Source organism: Hemicordylus capensis, chromosome 2 (genome assembly GCF_027244095.1).
Source record: "Hemicordylus capensis ecotype Gifberg chromosome 2, rHemCap1.1.pri, whole genome shotgun sequence".
NCBI classification, from domain to species: Eukaryota; Metazoa; Chordata; class Lepidosauria; order Squamata; family Cordylidae; genus Hemicordylus; species Hemicordylus capensis.
Window position 1 is genome coordinate 240,215,931 of NC_069658.1, and position 20,677 is coordinate 240,236,607.

The 20,677-nt window shown below is 46.6% G+C and overlaps 1 pseudogene; it reads right to left on the reverse strand.

Moving 5' to 3' along the window:
* Positions 1-3,820: 3,820 nt before the first annotated feature.
* Positions 3,821-20,677, reverse strand: part of LOC128343895 (zinc finger protein 729-like) — a 41,148-nt pseudogene continuing 24,291 nt past the window's right edge.

Below are 20,677 nucleotides of genomic sequence, written 5' to 3' on the forward strand. Positions count from 1 at the left end.
GTTTAAACAAGGGTTCTGTGTGGGAGGGATCCCCATTAACTAGTACTAGTAGGTGGTTAGAAGGGTAGCATAGCCTCGCGGTTTTAAAAAACAATTCTGTCTTTTTTTCCCATTCCAAAGATTTGGTGGGGGGGGCATTTTTAATAAACAGAAGCCTGTCCTCCATCCCTCTGTGCCCATAATATATCAGTATTAATATTCTCTGCCCAGCAGCCTACAGGCCTATGTGGGCACATGTTCTAGCCTCCTCCCTGCACCCATTTACATTGACCACTCACCCCTCACCCCTAACTTTGCTTTAAACAAAGAAAGCCTTCAGCCACCACCCCAGCCAGCAGCCTATTGTATCTTCCCTAGTTATTGTATCTGTTCCCTAGTTACAATAGTCATCATTCAAAGATATATAAATTCAAATGCCTTGGTTTGTTGTTGTGCCTGTGTATTTTGGGGACCTCATCATGCATGGGCACAGAAGAGGTTCTCCCTCCCTCTCTCTGTGAATTTCTTTGCAATGTAGATTGGGTCATGTTGTGACTTCTAGCATCATCAGCGTTTTTATTCAAACGATCTTTTTTCTAGTTTCTAGATCTTTTTCTTTTCTTCGCTGAAGCCCTGCAGCATTGGGAGAAACCACCTGCTTCCTAGACAGCCCCCAGGGTGAGAGACTAGTGTGGGCTGTCTGCCTGTTGCTGTTGCTGCTGCTGTTGCTGCTGCTATCTTGCATTGAACATCTGCCTGCAGGAGTGAGGGGGAAAGGTGAGTCCACCTGCCAGCCCCTTGCCTGACCTGAAGAACTGTGCTAGTGGCTGCTTCGCAGGATCAGGGCCAGGACTGAGTCAGCAGTTCTTGCTACCAGCTGACCAGAGGGGCTATCTCTGGCCCTATTGAAGAACGCGGCCTGTGGCGGCAGGCCCGCCACTGGCGGGGTCACCACCAAAGGGGGTTGCCCCCTTGGGGGAGCCACCTCGGGGGACAGCGAGAGCGAGGCCCAGGCCTCCTGGCCCAGGTATATTTTTGTGTGGTGGGCATTTAATAATAGGGCTTCTGTATTAATTAGTCCTTGTTGAGGATTTTTTAGAATGTGTCTGGGCTTGCCTGGAGATGAGGAGACAGGGGGCGTGTCCACTGACTGTGGGGCAGCCATTCCAGTGGTGGTGGGGAACCGAAGAAGTAATGTTGGCAGGTCAATGGTTCGTTACAGGGGAAGGGGACATAGAAATCTAATAATTGTTTCCCCTTCCGGTTGTCCTGCCAGCTCTTTGACCTTGGGGAGAAGTGCCAACCACCCTTGGAACCTTACCTTGCTCCTCTGTAATGCCAGGTCGGTCCGGAACAAATCAGAAACCATCCATGATTCGATTCTGGATGAAGGTGCTGACCTGGTATGTATTACAGAGACCTGGCTGGGGGAGGCTGGGGGCCCAGTGTGGTCCCATCTTCTCCCTCCAGGGTACTCTGTTGAGGAGCAGGTGAGGGACTGCGGGTGGGGAGGTGGAGTGTCTGTGGTCTATAAGAATAATATCTCCCTTACCAGGATCCCTGTTAGAGTGTCTGACCATATAGAACGTGTGTACTTAAGTTTGGGGACCAGGGATAGACTGGGACTTCTGTTGGTGTACTGATCGCCCCGCTGCTCAACAGAGTCCCTAACTGAGCTGACAGACTTGGTCTCAGGTTTGGTGTTGGAGTCTCCCAGGCTTGTGGTGCTGGGGGACTTCATTTCAGGACCAATTTGTCTGGGGCGGCTCAGTAGTTCATAGCAGCCATGACAACTATGGGCCTATCTCAAGTGGTCTCGGGATCGACGCACATTGCAGGTCACACGCTTGATTTGATCTTTCACTCTGATCAGGGTGGTGTTCCGTGGGTGGGGAATCCTGTGATTTCCCCATTATCATGGACGGACCACCATCTGGTTAAGGTTGGACTCACAGTCACACCCCACCTTCACAGGGGCGAGGGACCTATTAGGATGGTCTGCCCGAGAAGGTTATTGGATCCCATAGGATTTCAAGAATCCTTGGAGGGATTTAGTGTTGGCTCTGTCGGTGATCCTGTTGATGCCCTGGTGGAGAATTGGAACAGCAAACTCACCAGGGTGGTAGACATAATTGCTCCTAAGCATCCTCTCCGACCTGCTTCAAAATTGGCCCCTTGGTATACGGAAGAACTACGGGGGCTGAAGCAGCGAGGTAGACGACTGGAGCACAGGTGGAGAAAGACTCGGCTTGAATTCGACAGATTGCAGTATAGAGCTCATTTGAAGACCTATGCTCAGGCGATACGTGCAGCAAAGAAGCGATTCTTTTCTGCTCGTATTGCATCCGCAAGTTCACATCTGGTGGAGCTGTCCAGGGTTGTGAGAGGGCTAGTATGTGCCCCTCCTCCCTTGAATCAGAATATTGAGCTAAATAGACCAATAGTCTGACTCAGTATATGGCAGCTTCCTATATCCCAATGTCCCTATGATGGTAGCAAGCATGACTTGTCATAATTTGAGTTTTATCTCTGTTAATCTTATAGCCAGAAACTGAGCCATACTTATGTATTTGTGTCATTAATGTATCCAAAGAGTCTTTGACTTACGTGACAGAAAGCAATACGTCATCAGCATATAGTTTTATTTTATGTTCACAGTCCCCCATGACTCCACTCTCCACTCTCATTTGAAATGACTCCACTCTCATTTGCTACCAGAGAATCTACACTCAAATAACTCAGAAACAACAAAACCCAGTACCCTTGTGGCTTGTGGGTATGGGGGTGGTTGGCAGAGTATGTATACTACACCACCACTCGCTCTGGGCCACCCCGGTGCCCCTCAAGTGGAGTTATGGGCTGCTGAAGCCCCCATTATTCCCTATGCGGGAAAAGCTTAAAGATGTGCAAAATTCACCAATTCTTTAAAAATCAGCCCTTTGCCCAATTCCTTTGAAATCTGGGTGGTAGCTTCCTTGCACCCATTGCGCACTACCACCCACCACAACCCACCCTGGGCCACCTTAGTGCCACCGCCCCAAGGGAGTTCTAACTAAGGCTGCTGAAATCCCCTTTATTCCCTATGGGAAAAATCTTAAAAACGTGTAAACTTCAAAAAATATTTAAAAATCAGCCCTTTCCCCAATTCCTTTGAAATCTAGGTGGTAGCTTCCCTGCACCCATTGGGCACTACCACCCACCACATCCCACTCTGGGCTACCCTGGTTCCTCCGACTTGGCGCTATAGGTTTTCTGGAATCCCTATTATTCCCTATGGGAAAAATTTAAAGACGTGTACACTTCAAAAATTCTTTTAAAATCACCCTTTCCCCAATTTCTATGAAATTTGGGTGGTAGCTCCCACCCATTGGGCAATACCACCAACCCCACTCTTTTTGCCCTGGGACCCTTTTTTTGATCAATTTTGATTCATCAAATTCATGTACAATTGAATCGGGGTGATGGGGGTGGGGGTCAGATTTGGACCCAACACAAATTGGGTGTGTTTCAATTTGGGTACAAATTGAAACAAATAAATTGATTTGTGCACAGCCCTACTCAATAGTTGTTAATCTAATGAATATACTCCAGCAATTTCTTTCATTAACGGGGCACTTTTGTCTAAGGAATCTCTATCCAAACCCTTTGGCTCTCTGTTCACAAGAACTGCTGCTCGGCAGCAAGGAGAAATTTCATTCTTCCCATTTCAATGCAGCAGGCTGAATGGCACGAGCGAGCCCCAGGTGGGGAGCAGAATTTTAAATATGAAATTGCTAGGAACTAAGCCTCTTCCTTTCAAACAAAATCATCCTACATACCCGCAACATATGACACGTTCTCCTGAGCTTTATATGCTAGATGTTTAATGAATTAGCCACCCATGAATATTACTGGAGCATCCTGGAACAACCAGTCTCTGATCATACCTCCAATATATGAATCGTGATCAAGGATTCCACTCTCAGTGTTGGCGAGTAAAACTTCAGTGAGCAGAAAAACAGGAAGGATCCCAAAACTTACAAGTGGTCCAGAGCCTCTTCCATACTATTGCTGCTAATTCAGGAGAGGAAGGAGCCATTTTTATGTGAAATGTCACTTCTAACTTGCCCCTCTGTTCCATTAGCATTCAGATTGTAGTCTTAAAATATGCCAGCAGTGTTGTTACTTTAAGGGCTTTGCAAAATGCTACAAGTATGGATTATAAATAGAACATGTTTATGATGATAGGAGCCACTTAATGGCGCAGCAGGGAAATGGCTTGACTAGCAAGCCAGAGGTTGCTGGTTTGAATCCCCTCCGGGATATTACCCAGAAACACCTATATCAGGAAGTAGCGAAATAAGATGCTGAAAGGCATCATCTGAAACTGTGTGGGAGGAGGCAATGGGAAACCCCTCCTGTATTCTACCAAAGACAGCCACAGGGCTCTGTGATCGCTGGGAGTCGACACCAACTCAACAGCACACTTCAGGCGGAGTTTCTACTGTAGTTTAGCAGTCCTTTAGAGCAACTCCTGAGTAGTAATACTGAATTATTTCATTAAGCTTGGGTCCAAACCATGGCTGACATAATGAGGCATCTTCCATCAGCATGAATAATGTGCTGGGACTGCTGCATTCATAAAAGGTGGCCCAGCTGGTATTGTGCAAGGATGCTCTTGTGCAAGGCTGCCAGGAATGCCTCCGACAAGGACAGCACCGCGAGCACAGTGGTTAAGCCAAGGGCAGACTGTGCATCATGTTGGCCCATGAAGACAGTGTGGGAGACCTCGTTATAGGATTACCTAGGAAGCTGCCTTCTACTGAGTCAGACCATTGGTCCATCGAGCTCAGCATTGTCTACACTGGCTGGCAGCACATCTCCAGTGTTACAGGCAGGAGCTCCTCACAGTCCTACCTGGAGATATGAGGGATGGAATCTGGGACCTTCTCTATGCATGGCTGCAAATGTTCTACCACTGAGGGTGGTCCCATCCCCTAAGGGGGATATATTTAAGTGCTCACATGAAGACTCCCATCCAAATGCAAACCAGGGCAGACCCTGTTTAGCAAAGGTGACCATTCATGCTCATTCTATTTATATACCATATTCCATAAAAGTATATCCCAAAGCCAGATAGATGGAATATGGAAATAGCATGGGGGGGGGGAGGAACTAGAGAGTGTTGTGCTATGGAATGAACTGCTACAAGGCTGCAGGCAGCTCAGAAGCAAAGCCCTTGCAGGGCAGGCAGGCAAGGAAATATCTTGAGTTTCAACCCTTCCTGACACCTCCAGTTTCAAGGTCTAGATAGAAACCACAGATGTTTTCTGCTCCCTTGATCCCCTGATGGGTGCCTCAGGATGCAAAATCTCCCCCTCCCCTTGTGTGGAAGGGGCTCAACTTTTGCAGCTCTGTGGCTGGCCGGAGTCTCCATCCCACAACATCTGGGGGGGACCCAATGCTAGGAACCCAGACTCTAGCAGAGGGTGTGTGCATCACGTCTCTGCAATGTGCATGCAGCCACACACACGCACAAGGCTTCCTGAAGCCTTTTGCAGCCGAGCGGGGGAAGGGGCCGCAGGGAGGTATCCTGCCGCCCCAACTGCTGACTAAAATATGTGTGCCCAAGGGGGGAAAGCGGCGGGAGGGGTAAGTACACTCTCCCCCTGCCCTTAAAGGAACCCCCACCCCAGTCTGCCCAAACCCCGAACGGCCCATATCCTGACCGGTCCGGAGGCCTGTAAAATGGCCTCTGGACCGGTCTGTGCACATCACTACAGTCAGCTTCTCGCTCACAGAATCTAACTTGAGAGTGTTCACTGCATATTGGCACCAACATACTTCAGTTAGGGAGCAGACCTTTGAGTGTGAAGTAAGCAGCTAGGGAGGGGCAGGGACCAGAAGAGTGGGCACTGCCACGGGCATACCCCTTAAGAGTGCCCACCTCCTCTCTCTCGCCTCATGCCTGCCCTGGCCCACACTACCATGCCTTTCCTCCACTCCACAGGAGTGTGCTCTGGACAGATGCTGCCCACCACGGCAACCATAGCACTCTTGTTCTTTCTAATGTGGGGGAGAGGAGAGTGGAGGCAGGACAGTCTCTGCACCACTCTCCTCTACTCCATCTTCTGGAAGGAGAAGCAAGATGGAAGCTCATTCTACACTGTGAATATGTATATCCTTTTCCATGTGAATTATTTCATGCTTTGAGAGATTGGCACTATGACTGAAGCTCTTTCCACACTCCAGACATTTAAATGGTTTTTCTCCCATGTGAATTCTTTGGTGACTAGAGATATGAGCTCTGACTGAAGCTCTTTCCACACTCCAAGCATCTTAATGGTTGCTCTCCAGTGTGAATTATTTGATGTGAGAGATGTTTATTTGGTCATTGACCAGCAAATTATTTGATGCTTAATAAGCTGTGAGTTCTGACTGAAGCTCTTTCCACACTCCAAGCATCTAAACGGTTTGTCTCCTGTGTGAATTCTTTGGTGTTTATTAAGATATGAGCTCAACTTGAAGTTCTTTCCACACTCCAAGCATCTAAATGGTTTCTCTCCAGTGTGAATTCCTTGGTGTGTCTTAAGATTTGTGTTCTTATTGAAACTCTTTCCACACTCCAAGCATCTAAATGGTTTCTCTCCAGTGTGGATTCTTTGATGTTCTCTAAGATGTGAGTTCCGACTGAAGCTATTTCCACACTCCAAGCATCTAAATGGTTTCTCCCCTGTGTGAATTCCTTGGTGTTTCTTAAGATTCATACTCTGACTAAAGCTCTTTCCACACTCCAAGCATCTAAATGGTTTCTCTCCTGTGTGAACTTTATTATGTGCTCTAAGATGTGAGCTCCATTTGAAGCTCTTTCCACACTCCAAGCATCTAAATTGTTTCTCTCCTGTGTGAACTGTACTATGTGCTCTAAGATATGAGCTCGACTTGAAGCTCTTTCCACACTGCAAGCATCTAAATAGTTTCTCTTCTGGGTGAATTATTTGATGCCTCCTTAGAGCTGAGCTCGAATTGAAGCTCTTTCCACACTCCAAGCATCTAAATGGCTTCTCTCCTGTGTGGATTATTTGATGTTCTCTAAGATTTGAACTCTGACTGAAGCTCTTTCCACACTCCAAGCATCTAAATGGTTTCTCTCCTGTGTGAATTCTTTGGTGTTTCTTAAGATTTGTGTTCTTATTGAAGCTCCTTCCACACTCCACACATCTAAATGGTTTCTCTCCTGTGTGAATCCTTTGATGTTCTCTAAGATAAGAGCTCTGACTGAAGCTCTTTCCACACCCCAAACATTTAAACAGTTTCTCTGCAGTGTGAATTCTTTGATTCCGCTTTCCCTTCTCCATTTCTCCTGGGATTGGTGTTTCTTGGCAGTCACCAACATGAACAGGACTAGATTCATTCTTCCTTTTCCGGTTTCCTTTTGTTGCTTTTCTCTGTTGTCCTTCCTTTTTACATCTCGCTCTTTCTACTCGTGATCCACATGCTTCTCCTTCAGACTTGCTTTTCCACCCATCACCTGCTAGAAGAGAGAGAGAAAGAAGCCTTGTATAGCTTGCAGGTGGAAAAGTAGTGACAAATCAAGTAATAAAGACAACTGATTGCTACTGCAAATGACAAAACGGGTTTCAAAACTAGGAAGTAAATTATTAAACCCATCATCAGTGATTGACATTAAATGAAGAATGGTGTGCTATATAATAGTGAACTATAGAAACTTAGGTTTCGTTTCCAACCCAGCTGTCAAGTTGAACGGGCTGGCTTGTACAGTTGCTGTGTCGCTGCCAACTGTCTTGAGCCAGATTGTTTCCCAGTATGTGACGAGACAGGGGTTACTCTATGCTTTCCTGGGATCAACCCTCAGTAGAGGGATTGCTCTGATCCTGATCTTGGAGGACACAGCTCCTTCGAGGTAGGCCGCCTCAAGTTGAAGACTGATCTAAAACTACTGACCACGTTTAGAAGCAGCTTCAACAACCTAGTCTGGCTTGGACTTACAGGCACCATACAGCCGGAGGCCACACAATCCAGCTCTAGACAATGATCTATTATTCTGAAATCAAATCCAGTAGTGCATGACCCTTACAAAGCACATGGAGAGGGGTTTTGCAAGTGAGAACCTTTCAAACCAGGCTGAAGCCACTTCTAAATATTCAAAATTATTATAACACAAGGGTTACACACAGAATAAGAAAGGGGTGGGGGGACTGGAAGACTAGCATGGTGTAGAAACCTGAACTATGGAAACTGGGCTTTGGCTTCCCACCCAGCCGAGAAGTTGAATGGTTTGCCTTGCAGAGTTCGTATGTCTCAGCCAACTGTATTGAGCAAGGTTGCTTTCCAAGAATTAATCATGGATTAAGCCTGCCTTTGCTACTCAGAACCATTTGGAAGAATGCCAGGTTACAAAAGATAAGTCAACAGGTAAAGGGAAAGTCTGCTGTCGAGTACACCCCTGGCGCCCACAGAGCCCTGTGATGGTTGTCTTTGGTAGAATACAGGAGGGGTTTACCATTGCCATCTCCCACCCAGTAAGGGATGATGCCTTTCAGCATCTTCCTATATCGCTGCTGCCCAATATAGGTCTTTCCCATAGTCTGGGAAACATAACAGCGGGGATTCGAACCAGCAACCTCTGGCTCGCTAATCCAGTCATTTCCCTGCTGCGCCATTAGGTGGCTGTTAAGACAGCAGGACAGAGAGCCATTAGCACAGAGGAAGAACATGCAGCATTTGGATTCAGAAGGCCCAGGACTAAATCCTAAACACATCCAGTTTAGGACTTTTGCAGCTGGGTTTACAAGTTCTCTGCAAGTGACCCTGGAATGATGCTACCAGTCAGTGAGGACAAGATTCAGCTCAACAAAATGTTCACTGCTTTGTACGGTGAATTATTCCTCTTTTAGGGTTGACCTTTTTCTTCAGGATTTGGAGCCCACGTACCAAATTACCCATTTCTCCCATTATAGCTCATCCTTGGAAGTTTATGTATTAGCTTGTCAGAAGGATGTCCAAGAGATACCCCAAAGAGCTCATCACAGCTAATAAACACAACCGTCCCGGCCCATTCTCCATGTCAAAAGCCTCTCTTGAGAGCATGGTTTGGCTGTAGCCTGTCCATCTTGCTTGTCTCGATCCCATCAGCTGCAAACAAGCTAGTCCCAAACATGGGTGCAAGCTGGCAGAGAGTCCCATCCCCCAAACCAGGCGATTATGCTGTATGGCATAAACCAGAAAGCATGAGTCGATGAACAAAGAGAGCTACCTTTTCACACAATGCATAATCAACTTGTGGAATTCTCTGCCACAAGATGTGGTGACAATCAACAACCTGGATGGCTTTAAGAGAGGTTAGGATAATTTCATGGAGAAGAGGTCTATCATTGGCTACTAGGTGGAGGGCTATAGGCCACCTCCAGCCTCAAAGGCAGGATGCCTCTGAGTACCAGTTGCAGGGGAGTAACAGCAGGAGAGAGGGCATGCCCTCAACTCCTGTCTGTGGGCTTCCAGCGACATCTGGTGGGCCACTGTGTGAAACAGGGTGCTGGAATAGATGGGCCTTGGGCCTGATCCAGCAGGGCTGTTCTTATGTTCCAAACTAGGAAGTAGCCCCTGATATCCAAGCCTAACACTGTTTCATGTGGTTCCAACAACCACAGGCCGCTGGATAAGTGTTCCCCCACCTAGCAAAGAGACCCCACAATCCGGCCATAAGAACACACCAAAAAGGAATGCTGGGTCCCGATCAAGAAAGAAGGAGCAGCAATTTCTGGAAAAAGAGGGAGCCTTACCCAGAGAGGCCACATTCTGCCTATTCTCCTCCATGACTGCTCTGTGCAGGGCTCTTTGGTCTGCATCCAGAAGGGCCCACTCCTCCTCCGTGAAATGCACAGCCACCTCCTCAAAGGACACGGCACCCTGCAACAAGAACATATCTGACTCACAGCTAAGAAAACAGTCTTCTCTAATGCCCCCACTCCAACCCCTGTAAGCAAATCTCTGGGGAGAATTAAGATGAAACCGCTAAGGGTCCTCTGGTAGGATTCAAGCCCTCACAGCCTTCCTAGTGGGCAGATTCCAGAGAAGCAACATTATTTTAGGCACCAAGGCTATCTTCTACCTGATCTGCTTGTGTAGAATCTCTTTCTCCATCAATACACGGGAGCCATAACCTTGTCAACCCCTCCAGTGGTGTTCCATGAACTAAGAGAGACAAAAACAATCAGAGGATGATTTACTGTAGAGCCCTAAAAGGTCACAGTTGGGACATTTGAGTTCCTCTCATTCAACTCCTTGCTCACTGCATGAAATTGCTCCTGCGTCCCTGACGGATGACAGTCCAGATAGCTCATTCCAATATCTTCAAGATCAATCCTTCAAGAGGGAGGAAAAGGCTCACCCCACTTCCAATGACTCCTGGGCAGAACGAGAGGTGCTGACGTGTACGTGTACATGTTTTAACTTGCTGGATGACATGACAGGCAGTGACACATCCATGGGATCAGAGTTGTGTCCAAGCAGGGAGTCTTCAGCATAACTGACCCGCAGGCTTAATGGACAGAGCAGCACATGGGGAATGAGATCAGGAAGTGATGATTGCTTCTGTCCCTTCCCTGCAAACGTGCTCCTCTCATGGACATCTTTGTCTATACTGTGCAGACCTCAGGGACACATTTCTGGCAGTAAACAGCACTTTCGTGAGGAGAGGAGCAAAAGTCACTTCCCACTCTCCTTCCCCACGTGCTGCCCTTCCCATCAAGCCTGCAGGGCAACTACTCTTAAAACCCCTGCTCAGTGGTCAGGCTGACTGACCACTGCCAGAGGCGTACCTAGGTAATTTTTGAGCTTGGACCTAAAGGCCTTTGGGGGGGTGTCCTCCCCTGCCCTGCTGCAAGTTAAGCATCATTTTAACACATAGGTGGTGGAGGGGACAAACCACACCACCCAGGACAGACGAAAGATTATTTGGGGGCCCCAGGGGATGTGGAGGCCCTGGGCCTTGGCCCCAAAGTCCAGGGATAAGAGCGCCTCTGAGCACTGCCCTGCACATCAACTGTGGACTCTAAAGAGATCTCAAGCTTGGTGCGGGATAGACTAGAGACAAACAGGGAGAGAGCTGGTCTTGTGGCAGCAAGCATGACTGTTGAAGAATTGCAAACAATTTTTAAAAATAAAATGAAGAAACTACTGTGGGATGGGTGGGTCCTGTCCTGAGCATCAGAGAACAAGGAGGTTGTTTAGTCAAGAAACACCAGCTCTCTGCCATACAGAATTTTGGGAAGCTTATATAATAAGAATTGATTTTTTAAATTAAGTATTGGATGATAGTATAGTGTCACTGAAAGAATTCACAATCTGAGACTTGCATGGCAAATCTGAAATAAAAGGGAATTCTGCTTTTAAAAAAAGTGACAGTACGTATATTTTTGAAAGTTGACTAAGCAGTTACCCAAATCAAAGAAACTGAAAAACCAGAAAGTGGTATAATGCTTTAATGCTTACTTCTTCTTTTTTGGTAGGCAATTTAATGGGTTTTGGTTTGTTTGTTTTTTAAGATAGACTTTTAAAAAATCTGAACACAAAAGGAAGATACTCCCGCGCTAACTTCCCACTGGGTTATAGGTTTAAGGGGCAAAGCATATGCTACATACAATTCCTTGTACTTAAGCGTCATCTAATCATGGTAATGACATCTCATCCAAATATAGATTCTTTCCATACTGCAAAGAGGGTTATCCTGCACCTTACAATAATGCACAACAAGGGAGGGAGGGAGGGAGGATCCTACTTTATCCTTCACCCAGCCAGAGTGAGGAAACTGGCTGTCTCGCTCAACTGCAGCAGGAGACTATTGGAAATAGTGACAGGCACACATAGGAACATAGGAAACTGCCATATACTGAGTCAGACGATTAGTCTATCTAGCTCAGTATTGTCTTCACAGACTGGCAGCGGCTTCTCCAAACTTGCAGGCAGGAATCTCTCTCAGCCCTATCTTGGAGAAGCCAGGGAGGGAACTTGAAACCTTCTGCTCTTCCCAGAGCGGCTTCATCCCCTAAGGGGAATATCTTACAGTGTTCACACTTCTAGTCTCCCTTACATATGCAACCAGGGTGGATTCTGCTTAGATAAGGGGACGTCATGCTTGCTACCACAAGACCAGCTCTCCTCTCCTGACATAAGCCCTGATGCTTTGATCAAGGTGCCTGTGCCTCCCACCTTTTAAGAAGGGCTCTTTCCACTACCAGAGAAGGAGAAATGACTCTCTTGCTGGTGTGAGAGAGCTTATTTTCCTGCTCTGGCCAGAGTAGGAGTGAAAGGCAGCAGAGGGGGCAGAAACTAACAAGTGGCTGGAAGATCTCTCCAGATGGCAAAGGCACATATTCCAACAGACTCAGCTGCCTCTTCTTTTAAAAAGAACCTTTTTGCACCAGTGCTTTCAAAACATCCAAGTGTGCCAAGCACAGAGCAAATGGAGGATTGTGGGCTGCTGGGCTATTCAGTGGAGGCTTCACTTTTGGATACGCTTTTTCCGGGTGGGGTGGTGTTGTGTGGGACTGCTCTTTCCCTATCCAGACTTTAGCACTGATCCCTCCTCTGAGGAGAAAGGGCCCCCATCTTTCACAGTGGAATAAATCAACTCACCCTGCCCTCCCCTGTACGGTGGGCCAAGGTGCTTATCCCACCCCATCCCTCCACTTGGGGATTCCCCAGAAAAGTGACAACTGTGATGTCAAACTGCAAGAGCCTCCCCTCTCCTCTTCACTCCCTGCAGAGGTGCGATCCATGGTTCCTTACCCAGTGATGTGGCATCTGCATGATCCTCCTGGGAGGTCCCCCCATGAAGCAGCTTCCGTCTGGCATCTAATAGAGCCTTCTCTGCCTCAGAATCAGCAGTTGATGCTTTTGTGAGCCGACCCTGCACCTGAAACATCAACAGAAATCCCAGGCAGGGAAGGGGGAGGCAGGGTTTAGAAAAGGCAAAGGCCGAGGTGGGTAAGCAGGAGGAGGAGGGTTAGGATACTTCCCTTTGCAAGGGCACTGAGAGAAATAAGGGTATATTAAGGACATTTCTCCTTGCTTATATTACTCTCTATTTCAGTAAGCAGACTTAACCATTAATTAGCTTTACTTCTTTCTGGAATTAGTGAGTATTTTTTTTTTTTAAATGAACATATGAAGAGCACTCATTTGACCTGCCACCAACTCTCTCACCTGCTGCTCGTCCTGCTTCTTGGCCTCTGCCTGGCTCAGGAGGAAACCTTCTGCCAGGGCCACCGCCTGGGAACTGGTCTCTGCTCCACATTCTCTCACCCAGCTCTCCATCTCGGGGGGCAGGATGGTCAGAAACTGCTCTAGGATCACAAGGTCCACGATTTGTCGTTTTGTGTGTTGCTCTGGTTTGAGCCACTGACAGCAAAGATAGTAGAATCGGCTGCAAACCTGTCGGGGCCCCTCAACCTCTTGGTAGCAGAACTGCCTGAAGCTCAGGCCCTGTACCTCTGAAGGGAGCATGTCCTTGTGCAGGATTTCCTGTGGAGCCCTTTCCCAGAATTCCTCAGTGCTCCCAGACTTGATGGTCTCTGGGCCACCTGAGTCTTGCATTTCCATCTCCAATTCCGTGCTCCAAAGGCAGCCTCCAAGAAGGCCAAAGTTGTTTCACCAACAGACAGGAACTGCTGTAATGTGTGGGGCCACCGAGTTCTGCAAAGATAAAACGTGGTTCTGTGCTTGAAGTACAATACCCTCTAATGGTGGAGGCATTATACTATTGTTTTGTAAAAGGGCATTATAATATTAGCAATTTTATTTTCAATCCCCTTCCTAGATTGTGAGCCCTTTGGGGGACAGGAATCTATCTTATTCATTTATTATTTCTCTGTGTAAACCGCCCTGAGCCGTTTTTGGAAGGGCAGTATAGAAATCGAATGAATGAATAAATAAATAATAAATAATGATCCCTAGCATGGAATTGGCCTTTTTCACAGCTGCCGCATTTTGATTAAGGGGACATTTTTGTCTAAGGCATCCCCATCCAAAACCCTTTCGCTTTCTGTTCAAATGAACTGCGCTCGACAGCAAGCAGAAATTTCATTCTTCCCATTTCAATGCAGCAGGTTGATCAAGCCTCAGGTGGGGAGCAGAATTTTTAATATGTAATTGCCAATAATGAAACCTCTTCCTTTCAAAAAAGAATCATTCCAAATATCCCCGACATGACATGTTCTCCTGGGATTTATATGCTAGACCTTTGATTAATTAGCCACTCAAATTAATCAAAATTAATTAATTTGATTAATTAAATGGCTATTATTGGAGCATCCTGAAACAACCAGTCTCTGATCAAATCCCCAACATATGAATCATTGTCAGGGACTCCAGTTTCAGCATTGGCAAGTAAAACTTTGGTGAGCAGAAAAACGAGAAATATTCCAAAATGGACAAGTGGTCTCGATTCTCTCCCATACTATGGCTGCTAGTTCAGGAGAAGAAGGAGCCATTTTTACATGAAATGTCTGTTCTAACCTGCCTCACCGTTACATTAGCATCCAGAATATATTCTGTAGATATGCCAGCAATGTTGTTTTTAAGACTTGGAGAACTGCTAGAAATAAAGACTATGAATAGAACATGTTTGAGCTCCTGAGAAGTATTATCGACTCACTGAGTGAGGATCTCAGCCAATGGCTTGGGCCCAAACCACAGCAGACGTCCTGCAGCATCTTCCACTGGCAGAACTCATGTGCTGGGACTGCTGGACTTGTAAAAGGCAGCAGCGGTGGGATTGTGCAAGGGGCACTCCCGTGCAAGGCTGCCAGGAATGCCTCCGACGAGGGCAGCAGCCCCAACACAGCAGTTATGCTGATGGCCGATTGTGCGTCATGAAAACAGGAGACCTCATAATATGATTAGCTAGGAAGCTCCCTTATACAGAGTCAGACCAGTGGTCCTTCTAGCTCAGCATTGCCGACACTGACTGGCAGCAGATCTCCAAGGCTGCGGGCATTGAGATACCAGGGATTGGACCCGCTCTGCAAGATGTTCCCTACCACCAAGCTGGGTCTCATCCCCTAAAATGGAGATATTAAAGCGCTCACACGTAGTCTCCAATCCAACAGCAAACCTGGGCAGACCCTCAGCAAAGATAAATCATGGTGAAAAGGGATTATTCGAGCTCCTGAAAGAGACTCTCCTATATAGGAAAGGAGCCAGACATCCAAAGGGCACCTAGAGAAAAGAAGGAGGTTCCTTCATTTCCATTTCACTGACTATTGTAGTGCCCCTTCCCCAAAAAGGCGGGCTTTGTGTACCCCCCTTGCCCAGAACAGCCTTCTCTCCCCCACCCCCCTTTCCTCCCAATGCTCCAGCCAGATCTGCTTCCCCCCCTTTCCTCTTCTTCCTCCTCCTCCTGGGACCACCGTCTCTCCTTCGCATGAGGGCACTGCACGGCTATTTCTGGCAAGGAGGCGGACAAATGCCTTCAGCCCCCTCAAACCCTCCTCCTTTTGCAAACAGCAGGGAAGAAGCTTGTCTCGGCTGGGGAGGAGCTGCAGAGGGATCATCATCAGCCCCACACAGGCCACCTCCGGATGAGATGAGCTGCAAGGGGGGGGGGCTGCTGGAGTGACTCTCTTTCCCCCTTCCGCCCCCCCGCCCCACATTTCACCCCACTCACTTTCTGGGCTTTGCTCTTCCCCTGGGGGGGGTTCCACCCACTCCCTCCTCCTTTGATTCCTTGGCCTTTTAATAACACCCCCCCCCCCCGCCGCCGAAATTCCGCTCCGAATAAACACACCGTGGCGGGGCTCCCCAGATGATCCCGGAGTCCTCCTCTTTCTCAGAGAAAGGGGCGGAACAGGAAGGGACTGATGCCAACCAGGATCCCTTTTGGCCGCTCTAGGATCCACGTCTCTCTCCCCTTAACTCTGAACTGGCAGCATCTCAGTCGGGAGTCCAAGAGGGGCTTCTTGCCTTGTGCTTCCGAAGAGGGAAACTTCGCGTCCATTCGATAAAAAGGCGTTTTAAATCTCAATCCATCACGGGACTATGACGCTAGATTGAAACCTGCCCCCGCGCGCATCCATGCGTCTTTAGCATCTAAGTGACAGGTAGAAATGCAACAGATGCAGCTTTCCCCCATGGAAGCATTATGATGGACTTTGCCTGTTGATTTCCTGCCTGTCACCTAATTTCTCCTGGTTCTGATCTGAGGTGCATTGATGCCATACACACACCAGATACTCACCCCAAGCAAATGCCCCATAACCCGGTTTTCCTCTTCAACTTTGGGGTGGTGGTCAAAGTGTGGTGAAAGAGGGGGAGATCCTCCTCCTCTCACTGTTCAGGACCCAACATCTCAGTGGCTTCTCATCTCATCTCATCTCTCTCTAGATGCTTCCTAAGCGTTCAAACGTCCTTGATTGTATTGTCCTTGTGGCAGTGATCCCTGAATAGGTTTATGTTTATATGTATTTATACTTTTCCTTGAAAAATAGGAAACTGCTGCAAGGCTCAAACTGGCAGCTGCCTAAAGGGAGGAAACAGCCACTGCCTGCAAAACTGACTGCAGTGCTGCTTTGTCTATATTGTGGTGTGGCTCCAGGGTTGGACTGGGGGCACTGAGGGGGAAAGGATGTGGCGAGGGTGCCAGGTTTTGAGCAGAATGGGTGGGTTTCACCATACTTTTGGGGTTTCATTTAATAATTAATATTTTCTGTTCACTTTTGATATCTGACTTCTGTTTTCTCTTACTTATAGGTTACTATAAATATTTCAAATGAAGTATCACTTGTAACTATTAAGAAGCACAAATCTATACTAATAAAATAGTTTGCATATATGTTTCCTGTGTAGTCCAGTTCCTGCATGATTGTTAGAAACTGAAGGGATGGCATCTTAATTCACTCTTGTGCATCACACCACAATCCCCGCTTCAGCCCTACAATAGCACTGTTTCTCTCTATTCTCTCCAAGTTCTCTCTCCCCACCAATTTCCACAAGTTGCCTGCCCTCTCACCCCTATACACCTACCCAAGAGAGGAAAATTATTTTCCGTTCCTAACAATATTTACAGCATCACAGAATTTCAAAGCATTTAAGTCCCTGGTGGCGCAGTGGTAAAACTGCCGCCCTGTAACCAGAAGGTTACAAGTTCGATCCTGACCAGGGACTCAAGGTTGACTCAGCCTTCCATCCTTCCGAGGTCGGTAAAATGAGTACCCAGAATGTTGGGGGCAATATGCTAAATCATTGTAAACCGCTTGGAGAGCTCCGGCTATAGAGCGGTATATAAATGTAAGTGCTATTGCTATTGCTATTGCTATTAAACGTATCACTGCAGTAATAATACCTAAAACAATCCTGTACAGGAAGCACGAATTTTCACATGAAATGGAGCAGGGGAGATAAAGTGGACACAGAGACTATATATTTCCAGAGGTAGCTAAATAACAATTTAAATTTAAGAAGCGTAAATGCTATGCTGAAAGGTCCTAGGAAGACCCTGGAATCCTTTCCAACAGCTTAACACACTTCTTTTGGAAAACTGATGTCATATGTGGTGCAGAGCCAAGAGCCAGTGTGATGTAGGGGTTAGAGCATTGGGCTAAGACTGAGGAGACCCGAGTTCAAACCCCCATTCAGCCATAAACTCACTGGGTGACTCTGGGACAGTCATTTATCTCTCAGCAGAACCTTTGTCATTGGGCTTTGGGGGGTATAAATTAACCATTTTATTTTTTATTATTTACTTATTCAATTTTTATACCACCCTTCCAGAAAGGCTCAGGAACCCATGTGCAGCACTCTGGGTTTCTTGGAGGAAGCACAGGCTATACATGTAAAAGGAAATAAATCTATCTATCAGGCAGGGGCGTAGCTATAATGGAGCGAAAGGGTTCAAAGAACACGGGCCCCCAGCTCGTGAGGGCCCTCTAGCTCCATCCCTCCCTAATGTCTTCATTATGTCCCTCACTCTGGGGGGCCACCAGAGAGAGGGATGAACACGGGCCCCCTCTCCCCTAGCTACGCCCCTGATATCAGGGAAAGCAGAATTAACTCAACATTAATTCACAGGGAGTGCAACTGCACCCTGGCCTTGCACCCTCCCTGGATCCGCCCCTGAGGCAGAGTGGACCATGGCGGCAGCAGCAGCAGAAGCAGCAGCGAGGGAAGGGAAGGGCAGCACCCGCCCGCGTGCCCATCTCGGAGTCGGCTCCAGAGTTTAGAGCAGCCTGCCTGCTGAGATGCCTCCCAGTCCCCAACTAGCATAGCTGAGCTAGCAATAGTTAGCAAGTGACGATTGTTTTGACTTGACTCAGCAGACTGAGCAGAGCGCAGCAGGGAGAACGAAGGGAAGCCCAGCGCCCACTCCCGGCACCCTCCGCCAGTCTATCTGTCTTGATCGACTTCGGCAGAGAGAGCAGCAGCAGCCTGACTGGCTGGCTGGCTGGCTGGCTGCAGAGATTCCCTGACTTGCAAGAGAGAGGCAGGCGCTGGCGGTCATGGAGGTGGGAGAGGGTTCAGGCGGAGGGTGGGGGGTGCTCACACTTGGACAGCAGCAGGGCGCACAGGCGAGGGGCACACCGGGAATTTTCCCTACTGCCCCGTGGGACAGTCCCAACATGTGTGGCTCCCTGTTCTGTTTAGAAGACCGTTTGCTAATTAATTACAACAAAAATTAAAGTAATAGTCTTTGCCAAGAGACCTCTCACAGATGTGGAATTAATAGCAAAATGATTGAACAGATCAAGTGATCTTGATACTCAGTACCTAGGGGTGATGTTTCACACAATGCGGGGAAGGGGAGGAAAGCACTTAGAATATAGAACACAAGCAACACAGGGAAGTGCTACTATGATCTCAAGGTTCTATCGCTCCAAAAAGGGGCAATTTATCCCAGCAGCTATTAAGCGGTTTCCAGCCAAGCCAATAGCCCAGCTGCTCTTTGGAGCTCAGTTGGGCCCGTATTTGGACTTCTTTGCGCCTGCGGAGGTTGTCCAAACTAAACTTCTAAGAACAGTTCTTCAAAGGCCAAAAGGCATATCCAACTCAGCCTTAAGACTGCAGGCTGGGGTGAATAAGGTGCAGACCAGAGCGTGGTTGGCAGTCCTTAAGTAACTGGCTAAAGCGAACATTTCAGCCATGTGGATGGGTGGTCCCCCTAGTTCTGGAGGATTAGACCCACTCTAAGTGGTTATCCAAGTCAATGGGAAAACCTAAGATGGCCGGACTCTCTTCTGAATCTTTCATTGCTGTGGGATTTGATCAAGCCAACATAATTCTAGAACTACGTCTTCTAGATTTTGATGAAACACTAAGAGAGAAGCAAACTCCTGTCTTAAGAATTGGTGGGTCACCTCAATTGTAGCTCCGGCAAGTTATTTTTATCATGTGACACGTCCAACCCATCGGAGAGCCTTCACCTTAGCTCATTATAATGTTTTCCCTTCAGCTTGCTTGGAGGGGAGATATAAACAGATACCCTATTGCCTGCACAAGTGTTCTTATGGATCAGATGGGGCTGAAAATTTGGCTCATATTTTACTTCATTGTAAATTTTACAGCATTCCACAGAGCAAATTGATTTTACCCCTTTTAGAGAACTTACAGGGAAGACCAATGGGGTTTTATGTCACCTATCTCCTTGCAGATAAGACTGTATTTGTTACCTCTTGGTTGCTCAATTTTGTGCCATTGCATACAAGATTCATCAAGCAATGGTGAAGGCCCCCTCAATCAGTTAGATAAGGATACATCCCCGATTGGGGCAAACTTCCTCTACTGTGATATCTGACAGGCTGCACCAACTGCATTGGATGCTAGCTTGTACTATAATGCTGAAATCTGGTCAAGAACCATAATAAAGATATTGATTGATTGGTTGGTTGATTGATTTTAGTTTAGCTTTTTAAAAATAAATTATATTGGTTTTAAAGATACAAAGATACAAAAGTGAGAAAGAAAAATGAAATTAATATAAAATCAAAAGAATAGGATTCATCTCCAAACTTAGAATATCCACGAATAAAAACAGTTTTGCATACTTGTTTGGCAAACCTATTATGCACAAATAAGATACAATCTTATCATCAGAGTTGTCTAATCCGACCAAACGTCCTTTTAAAGCAAAATCCAAAGGAAAAGGTATAATGACGAAAAAGTGGCAACTCTATCAGTTATGGGCTTCAAATTAAACCTGAATCTAATTGGTTTTTATATCATTCAGGCATCTAGCATAATATCTCCCAAAAATTATAGAAGGCAAACTGAAAAAAGAAAAATATAATAATAATAATAATAATAATAATAACAACAATGGGAAAAGGCAGAGTGAAGTAATCTGTAATTAAATACAGTTTTTCTCTAAGCAATTTGATTTAAAAAAGAAAAGAGAAGAAATTAAGAGACTACCAAAAATATGGCAAAAACTTTGTTTAGAAGCCTATCAGATTAATTGGAAATAAAAAGTACCAAAGCGGAAAAATAACAGAGATGTTCATATTAGTAAGTATAAGAAACTTATTTCCTACTAGACAGAGGGAAACTAGTAAGCTAAAACATTGTAATAATCTATAATGGAATAGGGAGAGAGAGAGAGAAAAGAGCCTTTTATCATCAATGAACCAGGCCAATTGGTAATGCTATTAAACTAAAATGAAAATAATAAGATGCAGGAACAGGAAAAAGCCATAACATAAAGTTATCA